The 15,490-nt window shown below is 42.3% G+C and overlaps 1 long non-coding RNA gene across 7 annotated transcripts in view; it reads left to right on the forward strand.

Annotated features, from left to right (window-relative positions):
* Window positions 1-15,490, forward strand: part of LOC143274520 (uncharacterized) — a 331,539-nt gene that overhangs the window by 232,379 nt on the left and 83,670 nt on the right. For 6 of the 7 annotated variants that reach the window (XR_013053152.1, XR_013053147.1, XR_013053150.1 and 3 more), the window contains one exon: window positions 7,309-7,382. The exons of the other annotated variant lie outside the window; for it this stretch is intronic. This is a non-coding gene — a long non-coding RNA (uncharacterized LOC143274520). The remainder of the gene's footprint in view (window positions 1-7,308; window positions 7,383-15,490) is intronic. 7 annotated transcript variants of the gene reach the window in all.

The raw sequence follows: 15,490 nt of genomic DNA on the forward strand, positions 1-15,490 counted from the left end.
TGTTATGTATGTGTGAATATCAAAGATGTGCAGGTGCTCTCACAGGCCAAAAAAAGGACACCAAATACCCTGGAACTAGAGTTGCAGGTTATTGCCTGATCCAAATGCTGGCACTTGAACTCTGGTCTTCTGCAAGAGCAGTGTGAGCTACCAACAGCTGAGCTATCTCTACGGTCCTAAAACAGTATTCTCCTATAAGGGGTGGGGGTGGGGGCTGCATCCTCATGAGGTAATGGAGTTATACTACTCACTTTTCACAAGCCCTATCTTTTAAATCTATCACCTTGAGTGTGGGAGTAGGTTTTCAACATCTGCATTTGGGAACATGCACACATTCAAGTCATAGTAGGTAGGGACCATTATCATTCTCCAAAACAGATGAAATTGAATCTACTTTTGAAATATCACAAAGCAATAAATAGAAGAGCCAGGTATAAAATCCATTCTTAGTGTTCCCAGAGTTGGTTTTACCACCACCACCACCACCACCACCACCACCACCACCACCACCACCACCATCACCACCACCACCACCACCACAATCATTACATCATCATCATCATTATCACTATCATCTATCTTCTTCATCATCACCATCATCATCACTATCTATCTTCATCATCATCACCATCATCTATCTTTATCATCATCATCACTGCGATTCTCAACCACTCCCCTTCATCAGTGTCAAAACTATAGCTTGACTTCTTCACACAGCTGACATGAATTGGATTGAACATGAATAAAACACTTTGTCAGAAATTCTATAAGTCAAAGCTCACTAGCAAAGATCTTTGTGCCCTAGAGAAGCATCCTCCCTCAGCTGTGTTCTAACTTTTTGATGAGTGGCTTAATATCATGGCAACATTAACCCGGACTTTCTCTTTTCTTTAATTTCCCCTTGCCTGATGGAATTTGAAATCAAGTGAGTAGCAGTTTGGGCTTATCATCTAAAGCCCCTCCCTTCAAAGTGGAACCCATATGATGTCCAAAGCCTTCAACTATGATAATTTAATTAGATCCTTTTGTGGCACCAGCTCTGGAGATCTGTCTTTCCTGTCAGACTTTTAAACTGTTCTCCCTTCCTGAGATCTCCCAAACTGAGTTGCAAAGTAGCTCAGATGTCACCAAGTTCTGGGGATGAGCCCTTTAGCTGTTCCTTTTATGGGACTCATTTGACAACTTATGCAGACATCAAAGCCTTGTGCAAGCCTGACTGGGGGTGAGGGTTATCAGCATTCCTTCTATTCTCTTTTTAGGGAGTGTGGGACTTCCTGGAAGTCCCTGTATTGTTTCTATGCATCAATGGTTATTAATGGTACTCAGGCCTGCTTGCTCTTTTTTAACCCCAGACTATGGGCCTTTTAGCTCCCCACCCCCAGCTTTCCTTCCTTCCCTTGAGTCCCATTAATACTTCATATTTCCAGGGAAATTCTTCCCAAATATTTACAGTAAGTTTTTGATGGAGAAATCTGCTTATCTTATGCTACCTTCTTCCTTTTCTTCCTTCTCCTGTCCCTATTTATTCTCTCCCTCTCTACCATGAATCTTTCTCTTGGCATGTATGTATGTATGTATGTATGTATGTATGTATGTATGTATTTGGTTCACACATATATGTTTGTTCAAATGTGTATGAACCTGTCTATACCTTTGTATTAGCACATGTGTATGCACATGTGTGTAGAGCATAGGCTGACATTAAGTCTCTTCCTTCATGATTCTTCATCTTATATTTTGTGATAGAATCTCTCATTTCAACCCAAAACTCACAGGTTTGGTCTGTCTTGCTAGCCAGACTGCTCAATTTACCTCCCGTCCCCTCTGTGTCCCTTTGGGACTCTCCAGATTCAAAACACCACCAATCAGGGCCCTCCCAGTCTGCCCATATGGTGCAGGAGTACACGTAGGCTACCCATGCTCCCCTTAGAGACACTCTTCATCTGGATCACACCATGGCTGCCAGAAAGGGTTTTTTTTTTCACCTTGCAGCCCCTCTCCTGCATTTTGAGACTCACCAGTTCTCAGCCTACTTCCCACAAGAGGCTCTTGCCAACATGAATGGCGAGTAGATCTCCCCTACCAGAGCCCTGCCAGCTGCCTGACATGGACCTACAGGCACACACACACACACACACACACACACACACACACACACACATACACACACACACTTGCCCTATCTAGCTTTAAAACCCAGGACACTGCTACAGGAAATGAGTTCCAAGCTACTTGATCAAACTACTAAAGGCAACCCTGAGTATAACTGAAAAGCAAAAGATATGGGTAAAGGCTGTAGTCCCAAATACTAGACAAACAGAGAAAATTGGCATCCCAATTCTTCTATGAATTAGCTCTTCCCCCCAGACACTGTAAACATCTCTGTTGAAGTTCTAGATATACAAATTCTAACACAGAAATAAAACAACATGAAAAAACCAAAATAGTACATCTCTGAAAAATACAAATCAAAGGTAATGAAATTGACATGGAAGAACTTCCAGACAAAGAATTCAAAAGAATGATTATGGCCATGGTCAAACAACTCAAAGAAGACAGAAACAAAAAGATAAATGAAATAAGAAAGCCAAGCCAAGACATGAAAATAAAGCATGAGTTTTAAAGAAAACTCAATTTGAAATTGTTAGAAATGAAATATGCAATGTCATTTAAAAACCACAGTGGGAAACTTCCCCGAAAGAATGGGTTGTACCAAAAAAAGAGTCAGGGATAGAAGGCAGAGGAGATCTGGGTCAATCAAAGGCAAACAAGAAGTCTAAAAAATATATATGAACAGAATGCAGGAAAGTTCTGGGATATTCTGACAAATTATGGGTCTAGAAAAAGAAGGAGAAAACCATAGTGAATGCATAGAGGCTATCTCCAGTAAAATCATAGAAGAAAATTTCCCAAACCTAGAGAAAAAGATGCCCAAAGCCTACAGAACACCAAATAAACTTGAACAGAAAGAAAAATGTCTGAAAGGTACTATAGTTAAAACATTTAAAATGTAAGTTATAGAAAGGTCTATTTAAAAAGAGAACTTTAGACAAATCAGTAGATTTTCTTTATATCAACAACAAATATACAAAAAAGGAGATCATAGACACAGTCCCTTCACAACAGCCTCAAAAAATTATCTAAGAATAAACCTAACCAAGAAAGTGAAGAACTTCTACAATGAAAAATTTTAAACCTCTGAAGAAAGATATTAAAAAAAGACACTATAAAATGTGGAGACATCCCATGCCGATGGATTGATAGAATACACCTTGTGAAAATGACCATTCTACTAAAAGACTGTTTGCAATCCCAATCAAAACACCCATCTCATTTTTCACAAAAATAGAAAAAAGCTATCTTAAAATTCATAAGGAACCACAAAGGATCACAGGTAGCCAAAACAATCCGGAACAAAAAGAATAATGCTGGTGGATTACAATTCCAGAGATACATTACATAGTATTAAAAGCCACAAGTAATGGCACAAAACAGACATAAAGACCAATGGAACATATTTGAAGACCCAAACATGAGCACATGTAACTTTAGCCACTTAATATTTGACAAAGATGCTAAAGCAAACACTGGGGAAAAAAAGAATACATTTTTAACAAATGGTGCTGAGAAAACTGGATGGCCACATGTAGAAGAATGAAATTAAACCCAAGTCTGTCACCTTGCATGAAATCTAATTCCAAATAAATAAAAAACCCAAATGTGAAATCTGAAACCACTAGAAGGAGACATAGGCAGTGCCCTACATGATACAGGTATAGGAAAGAACTTGCTGAACAGGACTCCATCTGTCCAAGAACTGAGGTCAACAATCAACAAGTGGGACTTCACAGAACCAAACGTACCTGCATGATTAAGGAAATAGTCACCGGGTACAGAGGAAAGCCACACAACGGGAGTACCTTTGCCAACCTTAGCTGACAGAGGGTTGATATCCAGGATAGACAAAGAACTCTAAATCAAAGTAAAAACATCAAACTACCTATTCGAAAAGTAGGCCTGGGGCTTGAATAGAGAGTTATCAAAAGAAGAAAAAAAATGACTAAGAAATTAAAAAAAAATATTGATCATCTCTAGAAATTAGGGAAATGCAGATCAAAACATCTTTGACATTTCATCTTACCCAAGCCAGAATGGCAGGATCAGTGGAACAACTGACCACAAATGCTGGAAGTGATGCAGGAAAAAGAGAAGCCTCATTCACTCTGGTGGGACTGCAAACTGGTACAGCCTCTATGGAAATTAGCATGGAGAATTCTCCAAAATGAATCCATCATGTGACGCAGCATTTGACATCCTGCTCAACAGATACTCAGCCGTGTTCATTGCTGCTGTAAACCCACTAGCTAGGATGTGGAAACAATCCAAATGTCCTGCAACTGACAAATGGGTAATGAAAACATGGTCCATATACAGTGTAAAGAAAAATGAAATCATGGACCTTGCAGGAAAATGCATGGAATTAGAAGAGATCATATTAAGTGAGGGAACTCAGACATAGAAAGACAAATGTCACATGCTCTCTCTTATTTGAGGCTCCTAGTTCCAAATCTTCAGATGTGGGTACATAACCTGTAGTTCTTAAGAAACTAGAAAAGTAAAATGTGACCATTGCCAGGATGGGGGGTTTGGGAAGCAATAGGGAAGTGGATTGCAGGGTACAAGAATCTGATCATGGAAATGGGAGAAGGAGGCCCCTTAGGGAGGGAAGTAAATACAGAAGAAGGTACAAAGAGGGTAAAGGCAAATGCAGAACACAAGTGTTCTGATAGAGAAAATGGGGAAAGGGGGTGCTCCTTAGGGAGTCGGGGAGGAGACAGGCACAGCAGAAGGAGGGTCTGGGATAAAATATCAATATAGATACCTGAAAAGCCCACAAGGAATTTCACATCATGCACCCCAATTGAGCTCATTGTCCAGTCCCCCCCATATCTTCCCCTCACCCCTGCAGTGCCCCCAAAAGAAAACTAAAAACAAAACAAAACAGCAAACAAACAAACAAAAACAAGAATACAACAAAAGAAAAAAACCCTCTTTGCTTCTCCTTCCTTCTCACCTCTCCGACTCCTACCTCTTCCTTATCCTGGTGGCATAGGGAGCAATGTGTCACATAGTGCACCCTTTGTCCAATCAGCTTTACTAGCAAATGTCCATTGCAATGAATCATTGATCTGGTTCAAGGCCTCTGGTTTCTGATCCTCACTGAAACTGGTATATCCTGCAGTTGCCTGGAGTCATGGAGATCCAGTGGGTGTTATTCTACAGAACCAGCCTGTCAAGAGCTCCAGCAGGTCCTAGATAAGGTAGATGTTAGGGTGAGCCAACCCAAGGCCAGGCTGTGGGCCAGAGTGGTAGCTAAGCTGGTCAGTCCAGGCTACTGGGGCCACCCACCACAGGAGAGGGGGGTGGAGCCAGCCCCCTATGCCCATGCTGTCATGGTCCGTTCTCCCTCACCTATGGTGAGGGTTTGAGCCATGTCATTGGAGTGCAGGGGTCAGCTCTCCATGAGGGTCAGGACCAGCTAGCTCTCTTGCTGCACTGTCCATTGAGAGTCAGGTCCAGCAAAAGGTGGCAGCTTAGCATGGCCCTCTGATTTCATCACACATGGTTCTTATGGTCCCCTGAGGTGACACAGGCCACAGACATCAACACAGACCTCGGCTGCAGCTGGACCATGGGCAGAGACAGCAGCTCGGCCTGGATGACATTTGGCTCCGGGTGGAAGCACTGGCCACTCAGATCAGAATGGCTCTGCTGGTAGATCAGCATGGCCCCTGGACACCAGCAAGGCCATAGGTTGTGACTCCAACTCCAGGTTCTGTGTGACCTTTGGTGGCAACGTGGGCCTCAGACTTCAACACAGACCTCGGCCGCAGTAGGACTTCAGACCCAGACATGGTCCTCAGCAGCAGCCTGGGTCTGGATATCACTGTGGACCCAGGTGGCAGCAAATGTCACCCCACTGGCAGCATGGCCCTTGGACACCAACATGGTCCCAGGTGGTGGCCCAGACCCTGGGAATCAGCATGGCCCTTGATGGCAACAGGAACCATGGACATCAACACAGACCTCAGCTGCAGTAAGACTGTGGAACCAGACTTGGCCCCAGCTTCAATCCTGGCCTGGGCATCACCATGGCACTGGGTAGTAGTATGTGCCACTCAGATCTGAATGACGCTGACTGCAGCATTGTTCTTGGGCACCAGCATGGTCCCAGGTGCTTGATCAGACCCCAGGCAACCACACAGCCTTTGGTTGCAACAGGAGCTACAAATGTTGACTCAGACCCTGGCTACTGTAAGGCCATGGACCCAGACATGGACCTTAGAAGCAGCCTGGACCTGGACAACACCAGGGCCCTGGGTGGCAGCACAGGCCATATGTATAAAGTTTTAATGAACTTTTCTCATCTGGGCTAATGGTGTATCCTCCAAGAATCAAAGACTACTTAATAAAATCCTTAATACTAGACCTGAGAAGCCTTCTTTTGAGTTCTTGGAACTGCCTAAGAACAGGGCTGCCTAAGAGACTCCCAAAACATACAGCCTATTGCTGTTTTTCTTGGTTACCTTACAGAGGTGGAAGGCAAATTCCTATTGCTGAAGACACCATATACTTCAGAAACAGAGCCCAAAGACCTTTAAGCTGGAACTGACCTGAATAGCCCCTTCCCTGAGGGCTAGCTTTCATGGTACCAGACACAATGCAAGCTTTCTTATGAGGGAATCAGTCAATAGTCCTACCCAGCCATGATGCCTCTAAACCACATCAGTGCCCAGCATGGCACAATAACACTATGGATTCAGTAGTGGCACACATATCCTGTCTATAAGCAACTGTTTTCTAATGAACTTAACACCTGCTCAACACAAGTGAAAACTGCCTGGTATCAGAAACTTAGCTAAAAGCTCAGTGCTAGTGAAGTCATGGTTATTGGAGGAGAATCTGCAACCACTAATCTACTAAATCAGCATAATCTCTAATAATAATATATACACATTTGTCTTTATACCTACAGATAAGTACAGTCTTCATCCCTCATTGAGGAAGCTTCTATGCAGCCAGTACTGAAGTTGCCCTGAGCTGGAGAGATGACTTGGTGGCTAAGAGCAGCTCTTGACACACAGTCCTGAGCACAGAATTCAGACCCCAGCACCCGTATGAGTCAGGCATCCCATGTATACCTACAACCCCAGCTCAATGATTAAGAGTAACACTTGCTGTTCAGCTAGCCTGTGACCCATATTCAGGTGGAGACAGGGGCATGACTGGGACTTTCTTGTTTTTTAGCTGAGAAAATACAAGTCTCAAGTTCAAGAAAAGACTCTGCCTTGAAGTAAGCTGAAAGTGAGAGAGGAGGACAGGTGGGTAACACCCTCTCATGGCCTCTGGGAATGCTCAAGGATATACACTCATACAAAGAGACACAACACACACAAATAAGTAAGCCTAGAACACTACACAGTGCCCCGATACAATGTTGAGGACTGTGCTGTGCTCTACTTATTCCTTTCAGTCTTATTTCTAAAGTTGATTTATTGTTCTTACCACTAATGCAGTTTGGGGCCTTTAGGACATAGTTCTGGCATCTGACCCAGGGCTTGGGGTAGGTTTTTGCTACAGTCAAAATTTGGTGTGAAGAAGTCTGTCAAATGTTGCTGAAATTATAAGTGCTATGCAGAAAACTCACCTGAAATCCACTTTCTGTAGCACTTAAGTAGATGAGTCAGGAGTGAATTAAGTCTGTACATGGCAGAAATGTAAGGTTTTCTCTTAGGGAGTCCCGCCCCATACCTATATATGACATCTCCAAGCCACCTCTCCAGTTGTCTAACAGAACACCCTGAGTTAATGTCAGACCCCTACAGGTTGAAAGACTGTCTCTCAAGACTACCTTGACTTCAGACACCAGTTGCAAGGATACTGTCTCTAGTTAAACACTTGTTTTAGTTTCCACAGCACTTTCTCCAGGCATAATAATCTCCCTGAATAGTTCACAAATCTCAAGGAAACACCTTGCATTCTTCTACTGTGCACCATCACACCTGACTTTTTACAAGGGTGTTTGGGATCTGAATTTAGGTCTTCATATTATGCAACAAGTACTTTACCAACTGAGCTATCTCTCCAGCTCTGATGATTTTTTTTGCAAATCGATATTTAGACAAACCAATGCTTATCTTTTACCTTGTGCCTCATGTTCCAGTTTAGTGAGACCTTTTTCAATTTGATTTTTTCACTCTGAGATTAGCTGTTCCTTCAGTATTTGTCAAACACAAATTGGTTCAGCACAACTAAGAGAGCCTCTTCTGAGCCCTTATTGGTGGTGGGATGATCTAGACTGACCCTCTCCCAAAGCACAGATAATCATGTTGAAGGGGAGATTTTCTAGATGAGTATCCAAAGGATGGAAGTTACTTTCCTCACATATTTGCTACCATCATGATCTGCTGTGGGATGGTCTGTATGTCAAATTACTCTGATTGATCAATAAATAAAACACTGATTGGCCAGTGGCTAGGCAGGAAGTATAGGTGGGACTAACGGAGAGGAGAAAAGAAAGAACAGGAAGGCAGAAGGAGTCACTGCCAGCTGCCACCATGACAAGCAGCATGTGAAGATGCCAGTAAGTCATGAGCCATGTGGCAAGGTATAGAATTATGGAAATGGATTAATTTAAGCTATAAGAACAGTTAGCAAGAAGCCTGCCACAGCCATACAGTTTGTAAGCAATATAAATCTCTGTGTTTACTTGGTTGGGTCTGAGCAGCTGTGGGACTGGCAGGTGACAAAGATTTGTCCTGACTGTGGGCAAGGCAGGAAAGCTCTATCTACAATGATCTTAAAGACGTTGTTGGAATCAGGATGTTAAAAAGCAGTGGCTAGAAGCAAAGCCAATCATTCCCTAAGGGTGTGTGTGTGTGTGTGTGTGTGTGTGTGTGTGTGTGTGTGTGTATCTGTGTGCATGCATGGATGCATTCTCTCTCACACACACAGGTGCAAGTGAACCTGTATCCACATGAGTGTAGAGGCCAGAGGACAATCATTAACTTCTTTTTCTCCTAAAGGCAGTCTCTCTGTCACTGATCTGGAACTTGCCATGCAGGACAGGCTGGAAAGCAAGCATAACTTCCCCAATGTTCAGATTCAAACATATGTTTTGAATGTGGGTTTCAGTGGTAAACTCCAAGCCCTCGAGCTTCCAAGGAAACACTTCACGGACTGATCCATTTCTCCAGACCTTCCCTAATATTTTCCAAGTGACTTACTTTTTAAAAACACCATGTGAAATTAGTCTCTCCAGAATAATTCATATGTTTATTTCTGTGTGTGTATGGGTGTATCTCTCTCAATGTATGTAATCATTCCTAAACAGTCATTCAAATGCAAAAGGAAAGTCTCAAGGGTTGTTAATCCCTATTCTCCCCAGAATGAGTCTGGACAAGGTTCCTTTAAAAACTTAGAGAGAAATATTTCCCATCAGCATTCATATAATTTGACTCAATGATTATCTGCTGTGCACCCCGCTACTTATGTTATAGCTTTGTTCTGTGTGTCTCTGGGACGTTTGAAAGAAATTAAGAGCCTGTTGTTATGAAAACACCTGACATCACGTTTGCACATAGTAGGCACCCAATAACTATCAGTTTGGATGAATGAACAGAATTCAGTCTGTAACCCTGTGTATGTGTGTGTGTGTGTGTGTGTGTGTGTGTGTGTGTGTGTGTGTGCGCATTCATGCACAGCTGGATAATGTTCATCCATGCACAGCTGGATAATGTTCATCATTAGTCTGAAGCATTCGTTAATGTTAAATTTAAATTAAAATACACTCTTGGGTAGTTGTATCTTCAATTTCATGGTTGATTCCTTTGTGACTGACTTATTAAGCTAAACTAGGAATTGCAAACTAAACTACCTCAGGGTCTAGAAGGAAGGACGACAAACAAGTGAGGTTGGTTGCAGTTGGAAAACACCTAGTGTCTTTAGGTAGATGGATAAACAGTGTTTCTGGGTGGTCTACTTTTTCATCTTTAAAAGTTATCATTTTAAAATACGATTTAATGCATAAACATTCCTCAATTTTAGGCTTCAAGACTTTGGAAAACTCCACAATTTCTAATGTATTGTGTGAATTAAATAAAACACATTTGCAGGATAGTTATCAGTTGTCAATCTGAGAAAGAAAACTAAATGTTTTACAGCTAAAATGGTATTTTGTTTGCAACAAACATTTAATTTACAATGAATAAGATTGATTAATACAAAGTACCACATTTCTTAGTGAGCAATCAAACCATACCACATTGACAGGGATTCTGTTAAGGTCTAATTTGGGAGCTTGATGTAAAACTTCATTGGGAAACCTCATACTGTTCCCTGGATACCAATATGGAATTAGATCGCTCTGTAGTAAATTGGCTTAGTATTTTACCACAGAAAATAGATACCTTGTTTCCTGGTAACTAATACATTTTAAAGTTGAAATAACCAAATTAGTGTATCACCTTTGAAAAGCTCCTGCCACACCTTGTGGCCTTGTCCTCCCAAGTGCCAAAGGGTAGATGATAGTATTTATAAAGAGAAATGGACCCCATAATTGCTTATGACTTGAACCGATCAATCACTGTCCTAAGTTCATACATTGGGATTCTCTGGTGCATTTCCCAAGACAGAAATCAGAATCTCTCCCCGAAAAAAAATTCATGTGTTAACCAAACCTTACAACTTCCAACAAGCAGAAATTCATTTGAGGGTTCTATTTTATTAACTATTAATTGAAAATCTAGTTTCATATTTGTGCCTAATTGACCCTAGACACTAAATTGACAAAATATTGTAAAGCCTTTAAAAAAGCACAAGATATTAAAATAACTCTAAACATTGTCTAGCAGCCATTGAGGATGGGATCTTCCCTCCCTACAGATATCTGAGTATGAGGGATTCTCAGTTTTTGAGAGAGCTGGGGCATGGGGAAGAGCAAGATAGAGATGACCCAGACAGAGGGGAACATGGAGCACTTGCTCACAGAAGATCTGCTCTTGTATAGTGCTGTTGACTTTACAGACGATAATAGGGACTGACAATGATTTTACCACCAAACACTGGCTCAAATGAGGGAAAGATCTATAATCAACTGATAATGTCTACTGCAGATCCAGGAATAAGAAATGGCCATATCCATGCCATGCATATGCCACTTGCTGCCCTAAGTAGAATAAATAACACTGAAAATTGTCATAGAATTTTTTTTTCAGTTTCTGGTTTTTCTGGGACATGCTCAGTTGATACCTTTTTGTCCTAATTTGCATCTCTGTTGCTATAACAATCACTGCCCAAAACCAACTTGGCTGACAGTGCAGCCCATTATCAAGGGAAGCCACTGAGGGGACTTGGAAGCAGGATCTGAAGTAGAGACAAAAGAAAAACGCTACAATTTTCCATTTCTTACTCAGATACAACTTGCACAGCCCAGGCCCACCTGCCCAGAGGTGGCTCCACCCACAGTGGGTTGGGCTTTCCCACATCTATCATTGGTCAAGAAAACGACTTATAGACAGGGCCACAGGCCAATCTGGTGGAGATAATTCCTCAGCTGAGAGTCCCTCATACTTAGTTTGTCCAGGCTTGTGTCAAGTTGGCAGGAAGGTGACACTGTTATAGAACTATCACTTCTCACAAACTATACACAGCAATTCCCATTATTTTACATGTCCCAACTTAGTTGATAAATATTACATAACTACCCAGGGGAGTTTCCTGTGTAACTATCATTAGTCCATTTGGTTCTTCCTAAATGTTTACAAATCACTGTTCAGTACTTAATCAGCCATATCTTATTCCCTCTGGAGCTGGGTTTTCTCCATATTCTACTTTAAACAACTGAATACAACACATCTTTGGCTTGTTTAAGGGCATGCATGATGTGAACTTCCTTTCTAAAGCCCTTTCTAGAACACTTTGGACTCTCCATGTGCAATCACAGTCTTCACTACACAGAGTTCTACATCTCTGACAACCCTTCCTCTCCACAGTGGATAGCATTTACAGCAGCAATGAAAACATGTAGCTTCTCTTTGGAATGATAATCAGCCACACAAGGTTTCCCATCCATGTTCTTCACATGCCACATGAGCAAGAGACAGAATGATGCAGCTGTTCAGATTTCCTCCAGCAGGGTCTTGAGTTAACATCTTTAACTCTTGCAGTGGAATAATCCTGTTGTACACTGTGAAGATGTGTTGCTTTCAGTGGTTTAATAAAGAGCCAATTGGCCAATAGCTCGACAGGAAGAGGTTAGGCAGGAGAACCAGACTGAAAGAACACTGGGAAGAAGGAGGGTGAGTCACCAGCCAGAACCAGAGGAAGCAGCATATGTAGAAAATGAAGTAACAAGCCATGAGCCACGTGGCAACACGTAAATTAATAATTATCGGTTAAGATAAGTTGTAAGAACTAGTTAGTAATAAGCCCAAGATATCAGCTGAGTATTTATAATTAATAATAAGTCTCTATGCTATGGGAGCTGATGGTCCTGAAGAGAAACCCTGCCTACAGACTCTGTCTGAGTTTCCAGCTGGATGCTCAAGGGTGGTGCCTTCTAACATACCCCTTACAACCTAAGTTCCTAGCCATATATGATCTGAAAGCCATAATACTTACTTTGTATGACATGGCTAGTCTCTAGGGTAAGCCCTGGATTTGGGTTTTCTCCATATTCTACTTTAAACAACTTAATACTGAAGTTGTTTGAAGAGGCAGTGACACTCTAATTGAACCAATCCCTCTAATAGAGTAAATCTCCTCTTTGATTTTCATGATGTGAGATTGAACCTGGAGCCTTTGCAATTTTTTTCTGCTTTTTAAAAATTGTTGTTTAAGACAAAAGTCTTCATAAGTTGTCCACACATCTTGAACTCATAGTGATCCTCCTTCCTCAACCTACTAAATAGATGGAGTTACAGACTTGAGTATGAGGTTGGTCTGGCTTGTTCTGTTGTTTGAGATGGAATCTTCTCTATGTAGCCCAGGCTGGCCTTAAACTTATGATGATTCTCCTGCCTTACCAGCTTCCTTGAGTGCCACCATTGGACCATACTTGTTGTAGGGCTCATCCTACGTATTGTATTGTTGGGTATTTAGCATTTTGAACTCTACTCAGTAGAAACCAATAGCATTCCCTCTCTCCTAAGACAATGACAAAAAAATGTCTTTTGATATCACCAACTATCCCCCAGGAGGATAAAATTCCAAAGGATGAAGGCAAGGAATATTAGATAGATCCTTTGTATATCAAGGAGAACAGTTTTTCCACCTCTGAGCAAGTGGCATGGGGAACACATCAAAGAGTGGTGATGAAAAACTCAAACTGTGATCCCAAGAGTCTGAAGAGTGCTCTGGGAGCCAAGGGAGAGGAGCGGGTGCTGTCTTCTTCCATGAGAGTCAAATGAGACCTTGCAGAGGATGTGCCTGTGGGGCTGGTGTCCACCCAGGATGTCCAGGAGGGAGAGAAGGGAAGGGGATTCTAGATGAAGGGCGCATGTGCAAAGGTGCTGAACTGTAAGAGTCAGGCTGCCAGAGCTTAGGTCCCGCCTCCTCCACTGGCTAGTATGTGGGGCTTTGCTTAAGTCCATTCCTTCTTCTGCAAAATGGGTATGGCAGTCCTGTCTGCCCTGCTGAGTAGTTGAGTAGTTGTGTGGATCGAATGAATTCCTCTTTGTAGCATGCTTATCCAGGTGTAGATGAAGTTCATCAAATCAGTGCTCCTTTTGCATTGCAATGGGAGAGGGGCGTGGGACCAATGGTAGGCACCTCAGTTTGCAAAAGAAAATGAAACAATGGAGTAAGGAGTTTACAGTCATAGGAGGCTAGAGAGAAGATGATTAATTAATTCCCACTTGAATTAAGTTGATTTGGTAAGTTTAAATGTTCCAGGCTCCCAGCAGCTAGAGACTAAGTGCTCCAAACATCTTCACCTGAGTTTCCCGGCACATCCATCTCTGGACAGTGCCATTACAGGACATTCCCCACCTGCTACCTTCTTGACAATGTGGCCCTGCCATCTGAGTGTATGTTGTGCAGAAAGAATCAATTAGACAAGGAGCCCCCTCTGGAGAATGTGTCTTGGTTTCCTTCTGTTTTCTGTTCCTTTCCACAGCGAGGAAATAATAGCGTGGAGATTCATTAAGACAGCACTGATGGCTACCTTGGTGTCTGGAAGAGAGAAACAACCCAGAGGATTTCGATTCTCTACCACTTTTCTGACCTCAATTTACAAGATAGAATTAAGTTCTAGAAACCACAGAACAGAACAAAATAACAGAACTATTGGCTTTTAATCACTGGTAGAATTGTGGGGAGTTGGCAGACCTCTAACCTTATCATTTAATTCTCTTCTTTAAAAGTGACTTCAACATCAAGGGCACGCAGCCTGGTGTGGATGCTCTGCTCTCTCATAAAAAATGTATTCATTTGAAGCGATTTTTAGAGCCCAAGTTGTTGGTCACGTCAGTGGGAGGCACTGGGGGTGCAATGGTAAATAAGACAGAGGCGACTCCGTTTTCAGGGACCCAAGATATTAGAGAGATTCAGAAAATAAAGAAACTATAGGAAAATGTTATCATTGTGTGTTTTTTAAAAGCACTAACTTCTTTTTACTTAGTCAAGAAAATGGATTGCCATTTAAAAAATAATTTTCAATGTCTTTCCTGGGTTCATAAGCATGAAGAAGACAGTTTGATATCTGCCTCTGTCAAATCTTGGAATTGACTTATGTTGACTTAGAGCTGCGGCAAATGACCCAGACTTCTGTGTGCTTTCTTACCTGTCCAGGAAGTCTGGGCTCAGAAAGAAAGGGAGGAACTTCCTTTGTTCAGTTTTCCTGTGCCTGGATGAAGTTGGAAAGAACTTCAGTTGGCAGGATCCAAGTGTAAGCAGGAACATGGACCTCCACATAGATGTTCCAGGCTCAGATTGTCATCCTTTTTCCTCATCTCTGTTTGTGACCTGGGATGGCTGTGAGAGCTGGAGGAGGCAGTGTCTAAAGTGGGCAGTGTCTGGTATACACGTAAACACAGCATTGCAGATGGAGATGGAGTGATGGCTGTCGGGGTGTCAGGGTGTGGCGATTACTGGCATGTCTCTGAGCAGCAACCACTACAATATGGGAGCTTCATTGTTTCACTTCTTCAGTGCCAGCCGCTGGGCTGCTTTCATTCCCAGGCTCCATGTTCAGCCCTGACTGTTTGGCTCACGATCACACTAAGTACTAAGTACTAGGTACAGAAAAGACCAATGGGGCTGTCTGCTACTGCTCCTACCAAAGTCTCTTTGAGTCTCCCTGACTCTTGTAATGCCACATGGTCATCCTTGACTCTGGTCAGCCAGATGCAGCTTTGCTGACTCCCGGCAATGAGAGGTGGGTCAGCCTGAGCCCTTCTCCAAACTTCACTTTCCTCTTCTCAAAATAGGG

Source organism: Peromyscus maniculatus, chromosome 8, assembly GCF_049852395.1.
Source record: "Peromyscus maniculatus bairdii isolate BWxNUB_F1_BW_parent chromosome 8, HU_Pman_BW_mat_3.1, whole genome shotgun sequence".
NCBI classification, from domain to species: domain Eukaryota; kingdom Metazoa; phylum Chordata; class Mammalia; order Rodentia; family Cricetidae; genus Peromyscus; species Peromyscus maniculatus.